At 33.5% G+C, this 9966-nt stretch overlaps 1 long non-coding RNA gene across 4 annotated transcripts; it reads right to left on the bottom strand.

Annotated features, from left to right (window-relative positions):
- Positions 1–1007: 1007 nt before the first annotated feature.
- Positions 1008–9422, bottom strand: LOC117932441. Of its 4 annotated transcripts, none has more exons than XR_004654172.1 (6): positions 9311–9422; positions 7934–8202; positions 7315–7439; positions 5732–6306; positions 2040–2249; positions 1008–1535 (listed from the first exon to the last, which is right to left on the bottom strand). It is a non-coding gene; the product is annotated as an uncharacterized LOC117932441 (long non-coding RNA). The 4 variants fall into 4 exon arrangements; XR_004654175.1 differs by having other exon boundaries at positions 1008–1581; XR_004654174.1 differs by having other exon boundaries at positions 1008–1630.
- Between the last annotated feature and the right edge of the window lie 544 nt (positions 9423–9966).

A 9966-nucleotide genomic window follows, 5' to 3' on the forward strand; every position in this document is an offset into this window, starting at 1 on the left:
AAAATCAACTTAATTTATTAAGTAATTAGAATTAAGTTTACCAAACACCCTTTTAGTCACATCAAGTATAATTTAACTTAAAATCAACTTAATTCATTAAGTAATTAGAATTAAGTTTACCAAACACGCCTTTAGTCACATCTTTTTTTTTTAGGTTGGAGGAAACTTTGTGATCTTACTCAATTACGGGCTATAAATTCCCCAGCACATGTGGATTGGTCGATTTCTCATGATTGCTGATACTGTGCATGCAGCCATTTTGATCATAGTAGTTGGCCAACCTCTCTAACATATGATACAATTTAACTTCACACCACGGTCAATTTTAAAATGATTAGAATTTTATTATAGTTAATAACTTAATTGTTTTCCACAAGTGCCTAAATAATAATAACAGAAAAAAAAAAATCTTAATTTAGAGGTAGAAATGAAAATTTTAAATTGTAAAATCTCAAGAACATTAATGCTTTTTTTATTCAAGTACTCTCTCCAAATGTAAATTAAGTCATTTTATTTAAAAGCATGGTTTTAGGAAAACTACTAAAGAAGCAAAAAAAAAAACAAAAAAAGTTAAAGAAAAATTATTTTCTCACATTTTGTTTATCATAAAAATAAAAATAATAATTAATATAATTAAAATTAATTAACCATATATTTTCAAATTATCTAATTTTTAAAAAAATTAATTTAAATAATATTTTAAAAGATATAAAAATAATTTATTAACTTTAAATCTATTTTCCTTCAATTTCTTTCATTTTATTTCTCCTTTCTATTTTCCTTCTAGTTTTCCAAAAACCTAAATAATAAATATAGGGTTAGTAGTCTTAACCTATTTTGTTACTTTTGAGCTCTAATTGATGCTAGCAAAGGCCCAATAGTTTTGAAGAACTACATAAGTAAAATATGTGTCACAGGTCAACTAGTTTCTGAATCCCACACTGGAAAAAAATTTGTGTAAATGAATTTTATTATTTTAACCGAATATAGACATTTATAAGAGAAAGTGATAAAGTGTGTTGAGTAGACATTAACACCCCATGAAATTCAGTGGCTTCACCGTCTATTGGTTTTGTCTCTTCTTATTACAACTGATTTAAATTGAGTATCCATAACACAACCATGTATATTCTCTATGCTAATTTCAACTTTTTGGAATCAACCTCCAACAACAACACAATCACATTTCTACTTCACATAACCTTATTCTCGCCCTTCTAACCTTTATTCTTTCCCTGCTTCTCTACCTCATTGATTTGGAGTGTTCCAGAATAAGCCAAACTCTGCATTTCAAGCCCACTCCATAACCACCAAGGTCGCTGTTGCTAACTTACTAGCATTTGTTTTGGCATTAGGAATTGACTTCACTTTCCATTCTTCTTCTGCTGCTCTCCTCTGCACTCCCATTGTGTTTTCTAATTCCCTTTCACTGGTTTTCTTGCATCAGATGCATGGCGACCCCCTTCTATATGTCACCTATGTCATATCCTCTCTGTTGACAACTTGCATAGGATGGCACGAACAGACTGTACTCACTGGAATGCAACAAGGGCACATGAGAAGAAGCCCTCCAACTTTACCCTTAACCATCATGGATACATGTTACTGACTTCATATAGTTGCAGGTTCCCTGAGTTTGGTTTCCCAATAAATAAAAAATTTTGAACTTATCCTTAACTTGTTTATGAATCTTCTATCTAACAGCGGATTGGTTACTTATCAGAAGAAAACTTGCCCCATTGTCATTCTTACCATGTAAGTGGATGATATAAAATATAGTAGAAGAGGTGGATGAAAAATATTTATCTAATAGCAAAGATTTCACTTAATTATCTTGAAATCTGAATCATTTTCCTTTTTACTTATTTTTTTAAGTTGTGAGAGCTAAGTTCACCTAGTTGGGATTTGGAAATGAATGATTACACCACCTCTCAAAATTATGATATGTGTAAGGACAGTATCAGATAATTTTTCTTCTAATATCACTATTAAAATATAATATGCATACTATGTATACTGATGGATGATAGATCTAATACCTGTATGAGAGCCCAGTTCCTCATGCTGCTCATGCTGAGTTGGTGCTTTCTTGGGCTGGCATCATGTCACATTACTGGCTCCCCCCTCCAGTATTAATGAACAAACAGGTTCCATTGGTTCTAAAGAAAATGTACTTTGCTTTCGTCTTTTCCTGATTGAGTTGCTTTCTCCATTAGAATCAAGGCCCCAAGTGTGGAATTGCCCAAATCCTAGGAGTACATTCACATGTCGATTATACAACTAAAAGAAAATGAACAAAACCTTAAGCAATAGAGCAAGTGAATGAAGAACAAAAATGTAAAAGTAGCATACAAAGAGTTTTACACCTAGAGGATGTTTGTGTTGTAGTTATTTATATAATTTCTCCATTTCAGTTCCCTTTTCTACATAAAATCTTCCCCCTTTGCCTCCTTTTCCATTAAAATTAAGGTCCTTCTGTTAGACCAAAACTCTGGAGGACCTACATCGTCCACAGTTCTCTCAGGATTGAGAAGTGGCTTACTGCAATCACCATCTCCCACAGAATTCAGGTTCTAAGAAAGCAAATGGACAAGGTCCCATCAAATATAATTGGACTTGGGCAATAGGCACAACACAGGGTATGCTCTACCTTACAAAATCTACCTTAAGCAAACAGTAAGGCACTTGGAATCTCTTTCTGCTCAAGAATATTTTCATGTGACCACCATCTGATGTTGTCCCATCCTTGACCACATATTCATCAAGTGCAAGTCTCCTCGACTTGTAAATCATGACTTAAACAATGGCCTCAACATGTCTTGCATTTATTTAATGCAACTCATGATAATAATTCTATTTGAGTGATCAAGAAAAACATCTTTAGCAGTCAAAATTTATCCTGAAATAAGTCAAAGAAAAATATTGATGGATAGTTTGAGAGTGGTAGCAAGAGTAGTAGTGTCCGTCGAGAGGTTGACAGCAATGTCCATGTACAGGTGCAAACCTCTTGGAATATGCAGAAGGTAGTATCACAAATCTATTCAAAATGGACCAACCCCAATTGGTTTGACTTTCACTGCTTGTCAATATGGCGAAGTCCCATTGGCCAGTCATCCCTTAGCATATTCCTCAACATCACTTTATCTCAGCCTAATACCCTTCAGCCAATTTCATAGATCGTTTGAGCATTGCCATGCCTGCCCCTTAGGGACATTCATTTTTTCCATGTTGTTGATGAGCATGGATGGCTAGGATATATCTAACTGGTTGCTTCAACTCTCATTCTTTTGACAATGGTCCATCTCTGGAGGTTAACTCCCATGATAAAAGGTTTGCAGCCTCCAAGGAATATCGTCCAACCTTGTAGATCAATTATCCCTTTTTGGTGGTTGACTCACATGATTAAAGAACCACACCCTTCATGAAGGACATTCTCTGAACAACTTTGGGCTAGTAGCTCTGGTAGTAAGCACTGATTTTATTGCGACCAACTAGTTCAACTGAGATGATAGAAGGTCATATTCATGCAACTTCCTCTAAACTAGACATGTTGAACTCATTGAACCAAATACATCTAAAGCTACCGGATTATGATGAAGTTTTTGTTCGTCCCACAACACTTGAAGAAAAGTAGCAGTACGGCATAATTAGAAGCTTAGACACATGTATGTTCTCTCTCCTTAGAGAAAACTGAAATTCTTTACATGATTGTGTCTATTTGTAATCTTCTCCAAGTTCTTTATTCCACATGAAGAGTTCTTTTAGTGTTTCTATTCTTCTCCAAGTCTCTTTGGATCTTGCAAGCAGCAATAATGTAGAAGGTTCCATAAATTATTGGATTGGCCTTTTCTTTAACCTCTACTATTTAAACTTGTTTGGTTCCATTTGCTTTTATTTTGTCATTTCTATATAATGTTTTTGCAAAGTAAAAGTATTAGCAATTATTTATTTATTTATTTATTTTTGTAGATGAATATCAACTATGGATTACACCTAGATAGAGGTAAATAAGCGCCTTTTGAACTTTGAGATGTTTCCCAATGAAAGGGCTATCACTCCCTTGATTTTTTTTTCCTTGTTTTTACCTTGTAATAACTAGTACCTTTGAACTTCAACTATACACCTTCATCAAGGACAAACTTGGAGTTACTGCCAAGCTTGATCTTAGTGACTTCTTGATGCCCAATCAAGAAGTAAGGGTTTCATTCCAATATAAAAACAACAATGAGAGAAAGGATGGAATGACAAGATTAATCAATCCCCTTTTTGAAAGAAAACTAAACTAAAACATGTTTTCCAACTTCAAACAGGAGTAGATTTTCTTAGGAAACAAATACTGCCAATTTGGTGAGAAGATGCTCAAAGAGGGAGTCTTAATGACCACTCTGTTTCCTCAAACCCTAATTTGGAAATTTAGCTTTAAATAGTAGAAACTGTAATGATTGTAATTCAGCTAGAATATTTTCAATGAAATTTTTATGTTGATATATCCAACTTTGATGTTATATCAATTAGAAAGAGCAAAAAACACTAGGCTAAAAAATGACACCTTTTAACACCCTTGATTTTTTATTACAAGATTTAATCAAGATACCCATAATTTAAAAAAAAAAAAAAATTGTTGATTCAATTTGTCCATCTACAATCATTACAATCATTTAGAATATTTTCAGTGAATTTTTTATGTCGATAGATCCAAATTTGATGTTAGATCAATTAGAAAGAGCAAAAAATACTAGGCTAAAAAATGAAACCTTTAAACACCCTTGATCTTTTATTACAAAATTTAACCAAGATACCCATAATTTAAAAAACTGTTGGTTCAATTTGTTCATCTCCAATCTCAAACCATTTACCTTAGCCTCTAACAACCTTAAGCATAATCATAATCAACTTTGAATAGGCAATTTATCCAATGGAGAATTTTGAAAGACCTAAATTGAGAGGATATATAGGAATTGATCCAGAATTGCCAATCCATCTAAAGCACTCACTGTTTTCATATTTAAATTAAATTAATTTTTCCATTTCTCTATAAAGTTCCTGTTACTGTTAGGTAAAAGCGGAAGGCTTGCATTGAAAAGGACCCCTCAAATTTGGCTAGAGAAAAACACCCTTTTAGTTAAGATCTTAATTAGGTGCATTCCAAAGTACTTAAACACAATATGTTGCAGACTCTTTGCCTCAATCTCATAGTGGTAACATCGAAGCCAAAGCAATTATGTTAGACTACACTTCTACTTGTAAATCTAATTTAGCCAATCATGGAAGCAAATAGGAAAAAAATATATGCAAAAATTATGGAGAAATTAGGCTCCTTGAGGATCATTAAGGACTAGATGCATAAGTAGAAACTCTCCATTAAACAACGTACAATCTCATCACCACTCCAACATTTCTTTCAAACCACTAAGGAAATACAATTCGATGTGGCATGGGAGTGGTATGTCAGCAACCAAACAAAGTCGCTGCATGTTTGTTACAGAAATTCACTCTTCTTTCTCTAGATTTAATGGGTTGGGTTCTAAATATTTGGAAATCAAGCCTAGTTTTCACTAAGCATCAATTCTTTTTACTTATTTAATTGTATACTCAAGCTAACAAAAACTACAATCAAAATTCTTGAGAAATTAGACAGGTCCCACCTATGAAATTGTAGCAATAAGCACTATATGATGTGTACCCATGATAATTAGGGGGTAAAAGTAAAGCAGCTTTTATTGTCACATACCTGTTAATACAGTCTCAAGGTTGTAAATGAGTCTATGGTGAACCCAGTGACACCATTTCCGGACTAGGTTTTGCATGTTGCTAAGTGCTAGGAAGGCATAGATGACAAGTAGAAAGGGTCATACTGCACCAGGAAACAAGAGTGATGCCAATGAAGCCATTGAGAAGGAACCGAAAAACACCATGGTAGTATGGAGGAGAGCAGCACAAGTAGGAGAGATATGACACGTATGGAAGGTTAACTCAATTCCAAATGCCAAGACAAATGCTAGTAAGCTAAGAACAGCCACCTTGGTGTTTATGGGGTGAGCTTGAAATACAAAGTCAGCCTCTTTCCGAAACTTCAAATCAGTGAGGTTGATGAGTAGTGGAACAATGATAGTAAGAAGGGCGAAAATGGCACTAAGGTAAGTAGGCATGAGATTTTATTGTTGTCCATGGTTGATTCCCACATTGTTGATGAAAGTGGCAATGTGAATAGACATGAGATTCTATTGTTCTAGGAGGTTGATTCCCATAACAATGTAAATGACATGGTGAATCGATACGGTTGAGTCGTGGATAATCATCTAGGATCTGTTAAAAAAAAAAAAAAAATTCTCCAAATTAGTAATGAGCCCAGATATAACATCTATCTCATTTGTAAAAGTAAATCAAACAAAATGATCTCCTCAATAAATTAAGTAATGGCAAACAATCTAATAGAGACATAATTTAGAAATAGAAATTTATTGAAATATTATTTAAGAAACTCAATCAATAGTGTCAAATGGATTTACCCAATCTCTCCCCTTTGCTGCCTTAAGGAGCTGCCCTTTCTTTTTTTCTCTCAATCTATTTGCCTGATATATTCTTATTGATTTCTGTATATATATATATATATATATATACATATGTGATGTGGTGGATCGGTGTGCCGTCCAAAACCTGCCTATATGTGCTTTAGTGTTAGATTTTGCTGACATCAAGTACCACCATAAAAACTTTAGCCTTATATTTGATTCTTCAAAAATTTGAGGAGAAATGCAAGAAAAAAATAGAGAGGAAAAATAAAAGGAGAGAAAATATAAAGAAAAATAAAAAGTACATTTAAAGTTAATAAATTATTTTTACTTGTTTCTTCAAACTTCTTTAACTTATTTTTCTTTCTCTATAAATAGCTTAAGTGATTTGAAAATGCATAAGCTTCTATCTAATTTTAATTATATTTGATTTTCTTTTGTATTTAACATGGTAAATCAAACATGAAAGAATCATTTTTCTTAATATTTTTTCCCTTAGTACTTTTCAAGAACCAAAAATAGTATGGATGTTCATGCCTAGATTCACAAGATGGTTCATTTAGCTGCTGCTATGCAACTTACATCAAGAAGGACTTGGCACTTTGCATCAAGAAAGTCTAATTACATGAAACGCAATTTTATATGTTGTTTCTTAAACATATAACATTTTTATAAATTAAACTAATTACAGAGAATTTATTTAGAAAAATGAATAAATATCATACTTTATATATTGTTTTACATTCAATTACCATATAATTCATCAGTATAAATAATACATAATCCAAAAAAGGAAACTTACAAATGAGTTAACACATGCTCAATAGATGGCTAACCAAGCTGATGCATTAAAATTTCAAAATGACAAAATCTTTCAATCTTATTTGTCATGTCCATCTCTAAATAGCTCCTCAAATCACCTCATTCCTGTGAGAAGGCATGGTTCAAAATCAGCGTTAACTTTTCAAATAATTATACAAGCAGCAGAAAACAACAATGATGGAGTATAAACAACCCAAAGAGACTAAAGCACAGGAAAGGAACTAAAACAATCCATTGCAGAACTATGTCTCAGATAAAATGTGTCCCTTGGTGGAAAGGAACTGCCCCTAGATGCGGTTTGTAGAATTGCCCTTGCAAACTGGATTTGGAGCCTTGTTCCTGTTTGAGTTTGCTTCTTTTACAGAGGCTGATTGGGTGCTAAGGGGTTGGAGATTCTAAAATCAAAAGGCTTTGTTTTTTTATGATTAGTGCCCAATTGCAGGCTGTTATAGGGAAGGCATTGAAGGAAGGAAACTTGGGTAAGGCCAGTTGGTTTACCACTACACCTATAGAACATGGATTCCGTACTTCAATCAACACAATTATGATGAGACTGATTAGAATCATCGTGAGTTATAACAACTAAAGAAAGTACATACCATGCCAAATCAGTGAATGAAGTGAGCACAACAAATACATGAGCCAAGAAGTCCACTGAAGTGGCTCAATTCAGCTTCTTCTTCCCCCCAACCCCTAAAAACAGTTCAATTCTTCTCTTTTCTGCATGTATTTATAGACATGTGTGTGTGTGTGTGTGTGAGAGAGAGAGAGAGAGAGGGAGGGAGAGGGAAGGTGTCATCATCTTTTATTCATGTTTTCACCTTTCATCGATCTCAATACTCTGGCAACAAACCACAGCAAAAAATACCTGAAATTCAAGCAGTTCTTGAATTAGATAAAAGGGAAATGGACATAAAATCCATATTTGAAAGTTAAAAAAAAGCACAATTAGCTACATACTTTGCTAAAATAATTGCCTAGAGAAAAAGGTAATTGAAGATTAAAAATCATGTGATTAAAAATTCAAATTGAAGATCAAAAACAGAAAAGAATGAGAACATGTGAACAAAAAAGGGAATTGAAGCTTCACTATGAAGAGTGAGAACAAAAATCAGATCCCTAGCTCTTGAACTGTGAACAATCTGCAGGAGAAATTTGAAGAAACAGCTAGATTCACTGCAGTTCTTTTATTCACTTAAGCTCCAATCAATTCTTACAAGAACCTTATTTTGCATCTCAAAGGAGAAAAAAATAATGCCTTATTGAGCTAAAAGGTAGCAAACTGCCAATCTTTGTTAGGATTGTAACTTTTCTCAGTGGAGGGGTCCTGGATTCCCTTTTTCATCATCCACTAGTAAGTAGGGATACCCATCAGCGGTATATGCATTCTCACCATCCCATTGTTTTGATAGTTTCTCGATAATAATCATATTTGCAACACTCATTTCAAATATCGGATTTTCAAAATCTAAAATTAGAGTTTTTAAGTAGAACATTGTACAACAGATGTATCGTCCCACATATTTATTAAACTTTTAACAAAAGGGAATGGAAGGAAATGGAATCATCAGGAATTCTACAAAAAGTGAGAAATTTAAAGAGCGACAAGGAGCAGATCTTGCGAAAAGAGCTGAGCCGAGCAGCAGATTATACCCGTCAAACTAAACATCACAATTTTGCTATGTTTTGCCCACCTCCCACGGATCCAATAAAGAGATTAATCCAGCTATCCATTTTCTGTGAAAAAAGCGACAAGGAGCAGATTTTGATTCCCTGGGGATCCTTATGCCTTCTTAGGCAATTTTTCCTTTGCAACTGTCTCATACTCCATCACATTTCTAATCTCCATTTTGCAGTTAACTATACCGCCATAACATCAACCCACATTTCAAACCAAAATCTAAACCCTAATGTGCTCTACAATCACAAGATTTTCTAAACAAAGAATGGAAAAGAAATCAATCTTTAATCTTTACCTGAATAGTTCCTTGGAGGAGGCGGTGGCCTATTTGATCACTCAAAATCAGGCCGATGAAAGGCGGAGTCGGATGTTGAGGGTTAGAGTAAAAGGCGGCAGCATATGTCGAGGGTGGATGGCATATGTATGTATATATATATGCCTCATCAACTATACCATATCCATTTAAGTCCTTGGCTTAAAATTAATTGATTTAGATGAGGGGAAGTTTGAATTTTGAATTTGACAGTATATCCATTTTTGAGAAAATAATCCTCCAAATATGTTATTAAACAGTGAAAATTATCAACATTCCAAAAGTACCCTCTAACCCTCCTCTCAATAGTGTTTTAAAAATGATCATCCCATCCAGTTCACTTTCGATTCGGCTCATTGAGTTTTAGCTTGGCAAAATGGACTCCCATATGCAGCTTATTCAAAATCATATATAACGCACCAATGTGCTAACTGTTTCTGATTGTATGTTATTTCAAAAATTCAATATAAGTAAAATGATCTAATATCTTTTAAAAAATAATATATACATACATACATATATATATATATATATTAATTTCTTCAAATTATTTTATATTTTAATAAAATATAAATTATATATTTATGATGTTACCGACCATCAATCTAATTAGTGAACTGTGAACCGATAACTTTTCT

This window comes from Vitis riparia, chromosome 15 (assembly GCF_004353265.1).
Source record: "Vitis riparia cultivar Riparia Gloire de Montpellier isolate 1030 chromosome 15, EGFV_Vit.rip_1.0, whole genome shotgun sequence".
NCBI lineage: Eukaryota > Viridiplantae > Streptophyta > Magnoliopsida > Vitales > Vitaceae > Vitis > Vitis riparia.